Genomic DNA, 16,508 nt, shown 5'->3' on the forward strand with positions numbered 1-16,508 from the left:
CTTTACAAGGCCAGCTATAACATGCCCGTTGGTATATTGATCTTTGTAATGAGGGACCCCAAGTGGTACTGTAACATATGTTTTGGAGGGACTGCTGTTACTTATATATTTGGGCAGTTCGTCCCTCATTGAGACACAGATAGTGGAAAACATATTTCATAGCAGTTCACCATGTGCCAATTGTGACGGTGGGCTTTACCATCCTCCTCCTCCATGTCATTTTGTGGCCCTCAATTCAAGTTTACCTGAATTTGGTGAGCACCCAGGGTTGGCCCAGTAACATACATTTGGGAGAGACTGCTCTTACTAATACATTTGGGTGGTCCCTCCCTCATTGAGACTCAGATAGTGTGGAATACATATGCCATAGCAGTTTACAATGTGCCCATTATAGGGGGTCACAGCCTGGCTTGTGCTGTCCACATCAGTCACATTAATACATTGCTACTGGGATTGCCATATACAAAGCAGTACTACGAGCATTTTGAGCTGCCTGGTACAAAGTACTCACTGGTACTTTTTCCACAATATTTTTGAGGTCAAATTTTGTTTTGCTTGGGCCATCAACATGTACAAATATTTCACAAAAAATCAAAATGACAAAAAGCTAGTTGTTAAAGGACAGGGACGTGGTGCTGTCAGTGGTTGGCGACAAGGCACTGAATCTGTGTCAGGTCAGAAGAAGCTTGATGCATCGACCATGTTCCTTACCAAATTTCCCTGTCTGGAATGCAAACATTTGTGGAAGCCAAAAGAGCGAGAGCAGATTCTGTCTTGGATGGCAGACAACAATGCCTCTTCGCATTTCTCAAGCAGCAACAAATCTTCCACGACCACACAGTCTACTGTGGATACACAGAAGGCTGACCCCTCTAATCCCCAAAATGGTCCTCCTTTCTCCCCCCATCATCAGTCACCGGAGACATATGACCCCAAGTTTGGCCACTCTGAGAATGTTTTGTATGTAAAAAATCCCGGCATAACATATAGGCGTGGACGCACTATTGGGGACAAATTGGTTCACAGTATGTACCAAGGTCCACGTATGGAGGGCACATGGTTAGACAGACGGATCTGTGGATTCTTTCGTTGTGGTAACTATAGTATCTGCAACTCCATAGACCAGTGCAAGTCCTTTTTGAGCTCAGCGAATGGGAAGAGATATTTTTTGAGGGACTTTGGAAATTGTAGAACATCTGGGGTTGTTTATCGAGCCACATGTACATGTCCCCTAAACTATGTGGGGAAGACATTTCGGGAGATAAGGAAACGAATAGGAGAGCACCTATCTGACACTCCCATTGCGAGACACATGAACTTGGTACATGGAGGTAATCTGGGGCACATTCGCTTTGCGATGATTGTAAAACCTAATTTAGGAGGAGGCAATTTTGATAAAATACTTCTACAGAAAGAGGCAGCCTGGATCTTTAGGATGTGGTCTCTCACCCCAAAGGGCCTGAATGAACAATTGTCTTTTGTGTGCTTTCTCCCCTCATAGTTGTTTACTACCTATGATTGACTTTATTATCCTGTTTTTCCATACTCAATTAGCTACCATATCCCTGTTTGGGAATTGTCTGTATTGCCAGACTATATTTAATTTGTATCTTATTTATTTAGTCCTGAAATTGTATTGTACTAACGTTTAAAATATCTGTTGGCATATGCTTTGTAATATATATGATCCAGGTCTATTATATGTACCCTTTACTTGCATTGCCTTTGCACTACTGTATTAAATTATATATATCTATAGTCTTTATGATCCGACTGTATTCATCCTGTATTTGCTCCTCCCTTAGTACCCATATCTGCGATTTATTTTAGGCGCAAGGATAGCATGTGATCTTCTTGAGCAGTGACATTTACCTGCCTGCCTTTGGAAGCCCCACTCACGCTAGTTATGGATATGGGGAGTGGCTTTTATCGCGTCACTTGCTCATGCAGGTCACATGATCGGGTATTAGGGACGCTGCGTCTATTATCAGTGCGCATGCGCGGACCGACGTCTCAGATGTGTAGTGGTTGATCGCTGCAGCGATCCGTAGCCGGTCTGATCATGCGTGATAGCACTCAGCAGGATGCTCTGTGCTGACACACTGCCACTGATTGATGAGTGGATGCAGGTGAAAGTGGGTGAGGATATATAATGCCTCCCTCCGGATACGCATTTCTATGGTGCTCCCTGACTGCTGAGGTTGATATCAGCATTGTCTGGACCTACAAGCGGTATTATCCAGGATTTTTGACACCATGGATCTGCGTATCTGACGCTTACTATCCTTTATCTATTCTTCAATCAGGGCAAGTATTTCTGGTTATCTGATCTATTGTTATCATGTATGTTTTAAATTGTATGCACTGTGTTTTATGGAGGGATTGCTGATAGTTTGTATTTATACCCCTAGCCTCCTGAGGAACCATTATAATTATATGGGGAAACGCGTCGAGAGGCAAGCACAAAGTCACCAGGTTTACCACCTTACAGTACAACATACTGAGGACTTCCATATCTCAGCCCAACGGCATTCTTTCATCTGTCCACAGGAGTGGATGTTATATGTGTCCTTGACTATTGCTTTATAATAGGATATTGCTGAGTATTGGCTTGTTGGGAGTCTCTGTTATACTTATGTAATTATTGGTAACCTGTGTGAAACATTGTTGATTATCTGTATTTGGCTCCCCGGTTTGCCCATTAGCAGACTGGGGTTATAGGTATATCCTTATCAATTTTATGGTAATACCTCCATGAATTAAATTTGTTTAGCACTATTTATTAATAAAATCTTGCACTTGGGAATATCTTTGTTTATTAATGTTTTGTATGTATCCTTTGGTAGGTTCTGGCCTCTCACCATGCAGCATTGAAGAGGGATGTGAGAAGGTGTCGTGCATTGATGTGTAAGTATTTGAGGCCTAGGTCAGAAGAAAGCCACTTTGAGGAACCTGGTTTACTGTCTCGAGAGGTGGAGGCTGATGATGATGAGAAACAGTTGCCTTCAGGTCAGCCTACAATCTCAACTGGGAAGGAAAATGAGATGGAAGACAAGGTGGTCAATGATGAGTACACTGATCCTACTTAGACGATTGACATGCACAGCCAGCACAGAAACACAGAGGAATATGGATATGTAGGGCCAACACAGGCACCAGTGGGTAGTGGTTTGCCCAGAGTGAGAAATGAGTCCACTGTTCTGAAGAGCACTCTCACTGTAGTCCAACTTAGGGCAAGGGGTTGTACAGCTGCTGTCTGGAAGTTTTTTTCTGAAAATCCTTCAGAGAAAATCATTGTAATCTGTAACATCTGCCATACTAAGTTGAGCAGATGCTGGGGCAAAGGCAACCTGAGAACCACCAGTATGCGGAACCACATGGCAGCCAAGCACCCCAGTAGGTGGGCAGAACATGAGGATACCAAATTTTTGTCTGTGAGTCAAACCACTGCTATGTCACCTGTGCTACATCCTTCACAATCTGCTGTCCAGGAAGCAGGCGCTCTTACATCCTGCCCACAAGCTGCAATTATCCAGACACAGCAAACAGCCACTAAATCCACTTCCTTGTCCCAGCAAAGTGTCCAGTTGTCCATGCATGAGAGCTTTTAAAGGAAGCATAAATACCAAGCCTCACACCCACAGGCACCAAACCTAAACATGAACATTGACAAATTGCTATCCATGGAGATGTTGCCGTTTAGGCTTCCGGGAACATACTGTTTTCGTGATCTCTTGGCTGTGGCTACCCATGATACAGTGCTCCCAGCTGCCACTATTTTTCCCATTGTACCATCCCCGTGTTACACAAACGTTAAATATTCTCAACCGGGCCCTGACCAACGCCATAACTGGGAAGATCCACCTAACAACGGACACGTGGATAAGTTGTTGTGGTCAGGGATGATATATATCTTTTATGGAACACTGGGTGTACCTGGTGGAGGCTGGGAAAAAGTCATAAACTCGAACATCACACATTCTGCCCAAAACAAAAATAGCAGGCCCAACTTCTACCAGTGTTTCTGCCTCATCATATGCCACTACCTGTCTCTCCTCCTCCTCCACCTCCTCCTCATCCTCTGCTGACTTACCATCCTCATAACTGCCAAGCTGGGAGCTGTGCAGCAGTGCATCGGCAAAGCGGCAACACGCTCTACTGAAGCTGATCTGTTCAGCTCAGAAACCACACACTGCAGCAAGGCTGTGGCAAGGTATAAAAGAACAGACTGATCAGTGGCTCTCCCCGCTGCATCTCCAACCCGGTCTGGTTGTCTTCGATAATGGGCGTAACCTGGAGGCGGCTTTAAAGGTCGGCAAGCTGGTACACGTGCCATGCATGGCTCACATGCAGAAACTAGTTTTTCAGAAATTTCTAACAAGGTAAAAATAACAAAAAAAAAAAGTGAGCCAGAGTATGAGTTAGTGTACATGCAACTTGTAAGCTCATGTTCACTTGAGAAGGTGCACTGTATTAGCGCCCATTTCCACCATTCTTCTACAGCTTTTACTGGTCTCTTAATGTTTGAGTACTTTTTCAGACAGGTCCGAGTGGAATCCAGCTGAAAAAGATGCTGCATCCACATGCCCTTAATAAAAGCATAATTACACTCATTAGAAAGTGCATGGACAGATGAGTTGGGGCCCTCTCTTCTCACCCCACTTCATTAATTCATTAATGTGCCCATTATGATAGGAATTACATATAACTGGTGAAATCAAATTTGATCATTTTCCTAAAGTACAAACACTCAAGATGCATTGATTTATATTTGCCACATAATTATGAATGTTGCCATTTATAAATGACATGCTTTGCCTACCACCCTCCCTTAGATGCACATTGTATATTATTTAATTGGCTCAGTATAAATGTTACTTACATTTTTCTTAGTAAGAAAATTAAAATTTGAACTTATGAGAATTCATACAACATACCAGGACCAATAACCCCTTACCTCAAAATAGCTCAAGTGTATGTCGAGATTTTGAGTGATTACCCAGATTTCCATTACAGATACATCATGTGAATGCACTGACTTAGCTCATACAGAGGTGAAGCCTGACTACTAGAGTTGGGTGAGCACTAAAATGCTCGGATACTCGGTACTCAAGTTTAGCAGGTCAGACGCTTTGACAGTGCACAAGTCGAGTAATGAGTATAATGAAAGTCACTAATTGGGCAGTTTGTCACTCCGCCCACATACACCCAGCCATAAAGAGAGCATTTCCAGGGGAGGTAGGGTGGATTTTTTTTTGTTTGATACACTACATCCGACAACGTTATTTCAACGCCAGTGAGAGCCATTGAGAAACTGACTAGCTCTGCCTAGGGTGCCTGCACACATCATGAAGTGATGCGCGCCTGTGCTTTGTGGCCATTGTCTAACAGATGACACATTCAAGCACCTGCAATACTCATACGAGCACTGTGAATACCAAAGCACCCTGATGCTTGATCAAGTACTGGACAGTGGCGAACAGGCTCGCTCAACACTACAGATCATGAAAGGTAAGAATGATGAAAACCATAATTATAGACATAGCAATGAAAAGAAAACATGGTATCTAATGATTAGACAGAATAAGGTTCTCCCCATGTCATTTCAATAAAAAAAAGTAAAAACTTAAAAAATATTGAAGAATTGGGGTATTTTTAGCATGATCCCCTAAACAACGTGTTTTTTTTTTATAAAACTTTATTCTGCATGATTTTTGAGTACATATATAATCATAAAAAAAGTGACTACAGCTGACTCGGGTTGATATGTAACTTCAGTTCTTTGGCCTGGTGATTTTTTTTTTGAAAAGTACAGTACATGCTTTAATATATATGAAATCATCTAGCAGAGTTGAGGAATTATCCAAATTATTTTATAGCCGATAGCTATATTCATTGCTGATTTAGGCGTCTAAGCAAAATTCTTGCTGCTTTAAATATAGTTTTCATATCCATAATCCTACTTTTCATTATTCCCTTTCCTGGTATATGTTAAAACCAGAAATTTTTAGATTTCTTTGTATTAAATTGGTAATTTTATATGATTAAGTTTGTGTATTTTGTTCAACGTTTTAGCATTTTTCAGGTTTACGTATTTTATGACTTTCAATGTATTTTTGGATCGCTCGCAGCTTTGTATCTTTTCACTGTGAAACTTGAAAGCATAAAGCTGAATGTCACTGATTTTTCTATTTATAAAACTAGTGTCACTATATTTTACCTCTCCTTGTATTTAACTTTTTTTTTTAAAAAAATTGCTGTTTCTGGACTTACTCTACAGCTTGAACTATGCATGTATGTTATATACTTGTTATTAAAACAACGTGCACATTTTGTGTTATTTTCTGCCTTTGTAGCAGTTATTGTAGCCTTATATTCACCATACAATCGTATTCCCATGAGTTTATCATTTCATAATTAATGAATAGAACATGTAATGAACAATACACTGAATAGCAAATGGTTTGCTGAAATAACCTTCTGTCTTTATTTCTCGTTTGTAACTATAGGAAAGTAGTGAGGGAAAAAAAGGTTTGTAGGATTCATGAATCTGTACCTTTCATCTATTCAAGTGATAGCCTTGCCACCTAGAAACACCTGAAGCACCATAAAGTCGGAATGTACTTTCTGAAGAATGCACTAGCAAGATATAAAATTGGAGAACAATTGTGCTGTTTTCATCATTTGAAATACTGCAATGTCTGTAACAGGTTTGCCAACTTGACTTTTTATGTTTTTTCTGGACAGCTAATCAAAAACTTACAGATAGACAATACTTTTTATGGACACATTGGAAAACCATAATAAATCTTTATGATTAAAAGCATAAATGATGCATGTCTACAGCCCATAAATCTGATATGAAGACATTTACTGCACACACTGTAAATGATAAAATAATGGTAATTTCAGTCAAAATAATTAGTATATTTGTAATTCGGACCAAAGTAGTGCTTGCTGTGATTTTTTTTACGCTGTTGTGGAAAAAAATAGTCATTTGCATTAGCACAGGGAAAGCACACGTCTGTAAAAAATGCTTGTCTGTCAAGTATACTAATTTTATGGTCTCTTTGGTACACACCTGGTTTGGGCTCTGCTCAATTCACCCCGGTCTGCTAAACTTTCTTGTGTTTCATGTCTGGCTTTGCAAGTAGCCTTCTAAGCTTCGATTTAATGCACCCCCTAGTCCAACATAAGGCATACCAAGACACACACCTGTGTCTTGGTATTAAAACTTTTAGTTTGTTTTTGAAACATGACCTGTCTCCGGTCTCCATGATATCTCCTGGTTGCCTGAAGATTCCAGCACCTTTCCAACTCTGCAGTTTCCAGGATATTGCTTTTCTGCCTGTGTCTTCCCGTCCATCTGCTGCCTGTCCGGTGTCTTCAATATATCTCCTGTCTGCGGTTTACAGTACCTCTGCAATCTGATTGTGATTCCAGGGTGTCTCTTGACTGCCTGATTCTTTCAATACATCTGCTACCTCTCTTCAACCTTCAAGATATGTATTGTCTGATGTGGCTTCCAGTACCACTGCAACCTGTCTGCTGCCTCCCCGTAGTCTCTTGTCTGCCTGTGGCTTTCCATACCTCTGCTATCTGTCTGCAGTTTTAAGGACATCTCCTTCCTGCCTAAGGCTTCCTGTACCTCTACAAATTGTCTGAAGTCTTTAGAATGTCTTTTTTCTGCCTAAGGCTTCCAGTGCTTCTGCTACCAGTCTGCGGTCTCCAGGATGTAATTTGTCTGCTTGCAGTTTCCAGTACCTTTACTATCTGTTTCCAGTCTTTCAGGACCTCTTCTACCTGTCTGCAGTCTCCAAGAAGCTCCTTTCTGCATGTGTCTTCCAGTACCACTGCAGCCTTTTTTGCGGTCTTCAGGATGTCTCCTGTATGCTTGCAGCTTCCAGACCCCAGCTACCTGTATGCAGTCTCTGGTGAAGATAGAAATGCTGGTTCAAGCCTTGTTACAGGGCCGGTCCCATGCATCCATATTGCGGCATTCTACTATTTGTAGCCTGTGCCAATTGTTGCCACTTTTCCTATTGTCTGACCTTAATTTTTTGAAAAAATGGAGACTCCAAGTAGGATCTCCAAATTGTCTTTTGCCTTTAGTACCAGGGCTCTGGGAGTAACAGCCCTATGCCTGTCTGTCATCTTACTGTCCCTGGTGAGAGTAGAAATGCTGGTTCAGGCCTTTTTACAGGTTCGGTCCCATGCATCCATATTGCAGTGTTGGACTTTTTGTAGTCTGTGCCAATTGTTGCCACTTTCTCTGTTGTCTGACCTTAATTTTTGGAAATGTGGAGACTCCAAGCAGTTTTTTTATAATTGTCTTTTACCTGTACTGCCAGGGATAAGCAAGAGGACTAATCCTGTCACTCACCCACCTCTTGATTTTAAAAATGGAAATGCAATGTGTTGCATGGAGCATACCTGACTGCTGTGCAAAGACACTATGGAGAAATGGGGGGCAATTGATAGTATTGTCCTGCTGGCTGCCTGACATGTTTTTAAATATCAAGGCTCCAAGATGGGTCTCATAGTTGTGTCTTGTCTGTACTGGTAGGGGTGTAGAAGCACCAGCCCTACACCTGTCTCTCATACACCTCAGAATTTCTTATGTTAATAGTCTAGAAAGCTAATAGCTGTGTCAAAACAGTGAGGCTGCACTGTAAAATTTCATTTTGCTGTTTTGACAGCTATTTTACCCCCCTAAAGGTGTATTCTCTGTCTTAGGTTTGGCCTCCCATTGAATCAAATAGGGTTCAAAAATGTTTGGCGGATCACTCTGTGAACATTGGGAACTTTACCACAGATCGGCGAACCGAACCTTGCAAGGTTCGCTCATATCTAGTGCAGAGCTTCCTCAAAAATTATCCACATATGTCAAAGCTAGACAGTATGTATGCACTTTCGGTGTTCTCACCATGATGCTGCTTGTTTGTCTGCGCTGCAAAGTCACCTTGGCCTTCCCGGTGACTGCCTCATATGCAATGTACCAATAAGTTGGAACTCCACCTCGCACATGGTGGAGAGACTACGAGCAGCAGCAGGCAACAGTGGAGTTTAACCTGCAGCACGGATGGCAGAATCGCTTTGTGGACCAACACCTGGGCCTCCATGCAGGACCTGTGTGCCATGACGTGTTGCACTGCTTTCAATACTCTACCAATATTGCTTGTGCTGATCACGCGATAATCAGCATCACTATACTGATTTTATGCCTACTGAAAAAACACTGGAGGCCATGATGGATGAGGTGGTGGCACCTGAGAAAGAGGAGCAGGAGGAAACATTGACTCATTTATCTGAGCTGTTGTAAACATAGAGCTATGAGGTATGGTTTCTGAGCCGAAAGCAGATTTTCCTCCAACTTTCCAGCTGGGGACAGTTTAGGAGGAGAAGGGGAAATGGTCTGAAAAGCAGGGTGGTCGGGAAGTTAGATAAGGGGCATCACTGCGGCGTGGCTGAGAGGATACAGAGGAGCCAGTCCACACACCTGCGACTGAAGACAGCTCATCGTTGACTCTGGGAAGTCTCTCACACATGAGTCAATACATGCTGTTGTGCCTATGCTATGACTATTGAGATGCAAGGATTCTAACCAGTGGTGAGTACTAGGTGGCAACCCTGCAGGATCCACGCTAAAAAGACAACATAGCGCCGCAACGTATACCACTGGAGTTGGATCAAAAAATTCACGAATATAATGTCAAGCTGTGTAATGCTGTACTTGTGGCATTCCTACCAGATATCAGGGACTTGGTGGAGCAACAAGGCGGCAAAGAAGAATGAGGAAATGAACAACGCGGTGCTTACACCAGCCACACCTCTGGAGGGATTGTGATCATGGCAACGTGGCAATATTTTTTGTACAGCCCTCTACAACATCAAGCAACACCATCTGCTACGGCACATATTTTCAGTAGTCAACTTTAGCAAACAGGATGGAAGAGTACATGTCCACACACATTGATAGCTCATGGTTCTGCACCATTTAATTACTGGGTGGAAAAATTGAAGACATGGCCTGAGCTTGCAAAATACACCTTAGAGGTGCTGGTCTCCCCTGCCGCAACCGTACTGTCTGAACGTGTGTTCACTATGAGGTCATCACAGACAGGCACATCTGCCTGTCCTGAGCTATGTGGACAAGCTGCCTGTCATTAAAATGAAGGTAATGGATAACACCAGACTTGTCCATACCTTTGACTGAGTAGACAACTAGACCACCTGCAAACAGATATTGGTATACTCAATTTCCCATGCCCAGTGTTTTGGAGACTCCAAAAATACAGTAACCCACAAATATAATATCCCATTGAAAATCCAATAAATAAATGGTTTGCTACCTCCTCCTCCTTCTCATCCAAAATCCTACTTTGCGCTAGTGTGCAGCCAGGTCTGTGGCCATAATTGTTTTGGAAAACCACCTCTCACCAAGGTCTGTGGCTTTGATTTTTTTGTAAAACTACCTCTCACTACTTCTCACCAGGGTCTGTGGCCTTAGTTTTTAACAAATTTCTTCTTGTTATCAGTCTACAGCTGGGTCTGTGACTTTAGTTTAAAAAAAAAAGTAGTCACTGTACACTAGGTATTTGCGGGACTAATCTGTGACAAACCTGTACCTGCGTTGCTATTTAGGGGCTTTTTTAAAATAAGTTTTCTTGAGAGCGGGGTTAAATCTGTAAATTTGAAACTGCAATACACTTCCAACCTTCCAACTCATGACAGGTTGTTGTTGCTTCAGGTCAGCTTGGCTAATGAGAGCAAATCCTTGCTGAAGTGACTACAAAGTGATCACCAAGTTCCCCTGACAATTACCAGTGCGGATTAATGGGTGGCCACTCTGCTGGGTGCCTACTACTACATCAAGGTGCCATGGTTACTTCCATCACTGAAGCGTGGCCAAGTCCCTTCTTCTTCACGGCCAAGGTATTACCAAACCCAAAAATGGAAACTTTTTACATTTTCAAAGCTGTCATATTCAAACATAGCTGCCTGCTTTGAACAATATTTTTTTCAAAATAAATGCTTCGGATTCCTGGGACAAACACTGAGCAGCATAGGTGAGTTGCTTCAAATTTAAATGGATGGAACTGGTGTACCTCCGGCTCGATTCCAAATCCAACTGCAATCTTTTTAAATGCAGCAACTATATTGTCAACCACTGGAGCAGAAAATTGGCTCCTGAGCGCAAACTGTTAAGACAGGCAGTCTAAGAATCTGTGCCTTGCTAAAAGTGCAGAGTTGGTACCTGAGGAACACGCTCATCTCTTATAAATGTCACCCCCTTGAAAATGAGAAAAGCAGTAGGAACCTCAACAAGTCAGGCATCTATTACTTATGATTTTTTGAGCACTATGTTGGATGGGGTTCTGTGGCCCCTCTCTGTTTTTAATTGGGTGCTGTGTGGTAGATCTCGTGCAATGAAAGCTGTGATAGTCAACCAAGCCAATATAGGGCCTTTTTTTTACAATTCAGTGGTCTGATGGGGAGCTTTGTCAATCTTGGCTGTGTGGGTGAACTTGGAATACAGGTTATGTAGGGGACTTTATGTGTTAAACTTGTTGCTCTGTCAATCATTAATTTTTTCAAAATAAATGATTTGGATTCCCGAGATAGACACTGAACAGCATGGGTTTACCGCTTCAAGTCTAAATGCCTAGGACTGGCAATAGCAAGTCTAGGTGGTGGACTGCCACCTTGATGCCAAATCCAACTACAATCTTTTTAAATACAGCAACTAGACTGTTCACACTGGAGCAGAAAATTGGCTCTTCTGTGCAAAATGTTAATAGGCAGTCTAAGAATCTATGCCGGGCTGAAAGCACAGAGTTGGGACCTGAGGAGTATATGCATCCTTTGTTAACATCACCGCCTTGAAAATGAGCAAAGCAGTGAGAACCTCAACAAGTCAGGCACCTGTTACTTATGGTTTTTGAATACTCTGTTGGATGGGGTTCCCTAGCCCATCTCTTTTAATTGGATGCTGTGTGGTGGATATTGCAGACTGAAAGCTGTGAGGTTTAACCAGGAAAGCCGGCATTTTCAGGGCCTTTTTTACAATTCGGTAGTCTATGGGGGAATACAGATTATAAAGGGTAAATTATTTGTTAACCCCTTCACAACCAATGATGTATTGATACGTCATTAGTCATGCCGCGGTAATCACCTGCGGTGAGCCGGTAGTGATCCCAACACATGTCTGCTGCTTTTAACAGCAGACATGTGGGGCTACCAGCATCTGCTTGCTACTTATACCGCACTGTGAAAATGTGACAGCGTGATTGAAATGGCCACAGCGGGGATTACGCTGTTCCCACCGCCATAAGGGGCCCTGTGACATGATTAAGGAAGTTCCTCCCTTGTCGCAATGGTTACCCGATACACATCCTGTAGCAGCAAACTACGTGTATCGGGTAACCATCGCGAAGAGGGAGCAAATTCCTCTGTCAGACGCTACTCAAAGACAGCGCGCTGGCCAATCAGAGGCCAGCAGCTCCTGCCTTTGACGTCAGCACGCTGGCAGCAGAAGCTCCAGGGCATCGGTCGCATGGTTACCCGATACACATCCTGTACCGGCGAACTACAAGTCCCAGGAGGCCAGCAATGGAACGAAAGCTAAGGTGAGCATAATATGTGTGTGTGTGTATGTTTGTGTATGTTTGTGTGTGTTTGTGTGTTTTTGTACGTGTTTGTGTGTGTTTGTGCATGTCTGGAATGGGGACCAGGATGGGACATTTAACAAGTTGTGGAACGAATTGTCTGCATTGCAATGATTTTCTATGGGAAATCTTGTTTTGCTGAACGAGTAACTTAGTTAACAAGCACACTACCAGAACGGATTGTTCTCATTAACCAAGGTTGCACTGTATTAACATTGAATGACAGTATTATTGTGAAAAGCCAGTTACACTTTTCGTGATCGAACCGTTATCGAACATAACCTCGAACTGTCTAACTTGAAGCTAATTGTTCGCGTTCGTCGAATGACTCGAACATCGCCTAAAACAGGTCGAATTTGAGATTGGCGAACAGTTCGATTCGAACACCGCTCATCTCTAGTTGTGACCCATGATGCAACCATGACATATTTCCTGTGACAGCTGACAGAGCGCTGGCTCTCACAGAATTGTTGCATTTCTGCTGATCAGTGCTGTGCAGCTCTAATCAACATAAATGAACAAGCGATCAGACTGCTAATCCATAAAGTCCGCTATGGGGACTAGTAAAATTAAACATTTTTAAAAAAATATGAAAAAATAAAAAAAACTAAAAGTTCAAATCACCCCTTATTTTCCCCATAGAGAATAAAACTTAAAAAAATATACATATATTTGTTATTGCCGTGTTCACAAATGCCCGATCTATCAAAATATAAAGTCAATCAATCTTATCGGTACACAGTTCCAAATGCCAAAATTACAATTTTTGGGCCTCGCAAAAATGCTTTGAAAATGCAAGAACAGGCGATCAAAAAATAGCATCTGCACAAATATAGTATAATTTATAACATCAGCTCAAGACACAAACAAAAAGCAGTCACTGAACCCCAGATCCCGAAAAATGAAAACTCTACGGGTCTCAGAAAATAGTGACAAAAGCGCTACTCTTTTTTTGACAAATTGCTCATTTTTTAACCCCTTAGATAAAAGTATACATGTTTGATATCTATGAACTCATACCAACCTGAGGCATCATACTGATATGTTAATTTTACCATATATTGAACACAGTGAATAAAATATCCCAAAAACAATCATGCAATTGCATTTTTTTTGCAATTTCACCGCACTTGGAATTTTTTTCTCGTCTTCCAGTAGACTATATGGTAAAACTAATGATTTCATTCAAAAATACAACTTGCCCTGCAAAAAAAAAGTCCTCATTTGGTAAAATTAACAGAAAAAAAAACGTTATGGCTCTCGGAATAAGGGAAGCAAAGAACGAAAACAAGAAAACGGAAAATCACCCGGGGGTGAAGGGGATAAATTTGTTGCTCTGTGGGTAAATTATGCCAATGTTTTATGTCTGCCTGCTTTAAACAATTATTTTTTCAAAATAAATGTTTCGGATTCTTGGGATAGACACTGAGTAGCACAGGTGAGCCGTTTCAAGTCTAAATGGGTGGACTGACAGTAACAAGTCTAGCTGGCAGACCTAACTTATTACCTGCAATAATTATACTTTATGCAACAGGAGCTGAAAATTAGGCTTTCTAAGGAGAACTTGGAAAAGAAGCTCTCCCGGGGCTGTAATGGTGAACAGAGAATACAATTTGTTTAAGGGCATTTTTTTAAATGGTTGGTCTGTGGAGAATCTTTGAAATCCATCTCTGTGGGGTCACTGTTAAAACTTTTAGTTTCTTAATTTACTTGCTATGTAACCATAATTACTATGTGACAGAAGCCAGGGCATTTAAGTAATTTACCTATCCACATTTGTTTGTGGGGAAATTTGCATGCTCTTACCTCCATTTAGATTCATTCTGCAGCCCCCAAGCTCTTACTATGACCATTTTACAGCCTCTAACCTGGGCTCCCCATTGACTTGTATGGGGTTCTTTGTTCAGGGTCAAGTTTGACCACCAAACCCAATTTTGAGGATGCCTGTGCTGTTTCGACAAATATACAGAGATTCGCTCATCACTAGTCACCAGGTTTCACAATATAATCTGCATATATTACTATATAGATCCCATCGACCAGATGAAGCTGGTGTTTAAATCCATATCAGAATGGATGCATAGTCTGAGCATTATATTATACTAGTTGTAGTACCGGCATTGCCCGGGATAGTAACTAAGTGTCTCTCTGTCTCTCTCTCCCTCTCTCTCACTCTCTCCCCCTCTGTCGTTTGTCTCCCTCTCTGACTGTCTCCCTCTGTCTGTTTGTCTCCCTTTCTGTCTGTTTGTTTCCTTCTCTGTCTCACTCTGTCTGTCTGTCTCCCTCTCCGTCTTCCTTTCCCTCTTTGTGTGTCTGTCTGTCTCTGTCTGTCTGTGTGTGTCTATCTTTGTGTGTCTGTGTGTGTCTGTCTCTGTATCTGTCTCTGTCTTTGTCTCTGTCTTTGTCTCTGTCTTTGTCTCTGTCTTTGTGTTTGTCTCTGCCTTTGTCTCTGTCTTTGTCTCTATGTCCGTGTCAGTCTCCGTGTCCGTCTCTGTGTCTGTGTTTCTGTCTCTGTTTGTCTCCCTCTCTGTCTCACTCTCTGTCTGTCTGTTTCCCTCTCTGTCTGTCTTCCTTTCTCTCGTTGTGTGTCTGTGTGTCTGTGTGTCTCTGTCTCTTTGTGTTTTTATCTCTGTGTGTATATATGTGTGTCTCTGAGTGTCTCTGTGTCTCTGTCTCTGTGTCTGTGCCTGTGTCTCTGTGTCTCTGTCTCTGTGTCTGTCTTTGTCTCTGTGTCTGTCTCTATGTCTGTCTCCATCTCTCTATCTGTGCCTGTCTGTGTCTGTCTCTGTAGAAATATCTAAAAAACTGACCCGCACATCCAACAAATGTGAACAGGTGCTAACTGAAAAAACATAGTAACTATAAAATGCATACAGCTGCACACTGAAAAAGCCAAAAATGTACAAGGGAACATATGGCACTGCATTACTGCAAAAGAGATATTTAGTTTATGTATTGGCCAATGCATGTAAGCCTGGAAACCAAGGGCAAGGTATATCTCTGTAATCCGGGAACCTAACTTAAATGCCACTATCTAGGTTAAAAACATCCATGTCTGGGCAAAATTCCATTATTTGGACTACAAACCTCCATGTATGGGTGGCTAGGCTCCTGCTACAGTGGTTATGAACACAGCCAGGTCTTAGGGCGGAGTGCTCAGTCAGACAGAGACTCACTAGAAATATCTAAAAAACTGACCCGCACATCCAACAAATGTGAACAGGTGCTAACTGAAAAAACATAGTAACTATAAAATGCATACAGCTGCACACTGAAAAAGCCAAAAATGTACAAGGGAAAATATGGTGCTGCATTACTGCAAAAGAGATATTTAGTTTATGTATTGGCCAATACAATGGTTATGAAAACAGCCGCCCATACATGGAGGTTTGTAGTCCAATTAGTGGCATTTTGCCCAGACATGGATGTTTTTAACCTAGATAGTGGCATTTAAGTTAGGTTCCCGAATTACAGAGATATACTTTGCCGTTGGTTTCCGGGCTTACATGCATTGGCCAATACATAAACTAAATATCTCTTTTGCAGTAATGCAGTGCCATATTTTCCCTTGTACATTTTTGGCTTTTTCAGTGTGCAGCTGTATGTATTTTATGTGTCTGTCTCTGTGTCTGTCTCTATCTCTGTGTCTGTGTGTCTCTGTGTCTGTTTCTGTGTCTGTGTGTCTCTGTGTCTGTGTGCCTGTGTATGTGTGTTTGTGTCTCTGTGTCTGTTTGTGTGTTTGTGTGTGTCTCTGTCTATGTGTGTCTCTGTGTGTCTCTGTTTCTGTATTTCTGTCTGTGTGTGTCTCTGTCTCTCTGTGTGTGTGTGTGTGTGTGTCTG

This window comes from Anomaloglossus baeobatrachus, chromosome 6 (assembly GCF_048569485.1).
Source record: "Anomaloglossus baeobatrachus isolate aAnoBae1 chromosome 6, aAnoBae1.hap1, whole genome shotgun sequence".
NCBI lineage: Eukaryota > Metazoa > Chordata > Amphibia > Anura > Aromobatidae > Anomaloglossus > Anomaloglossus baeobatrachus.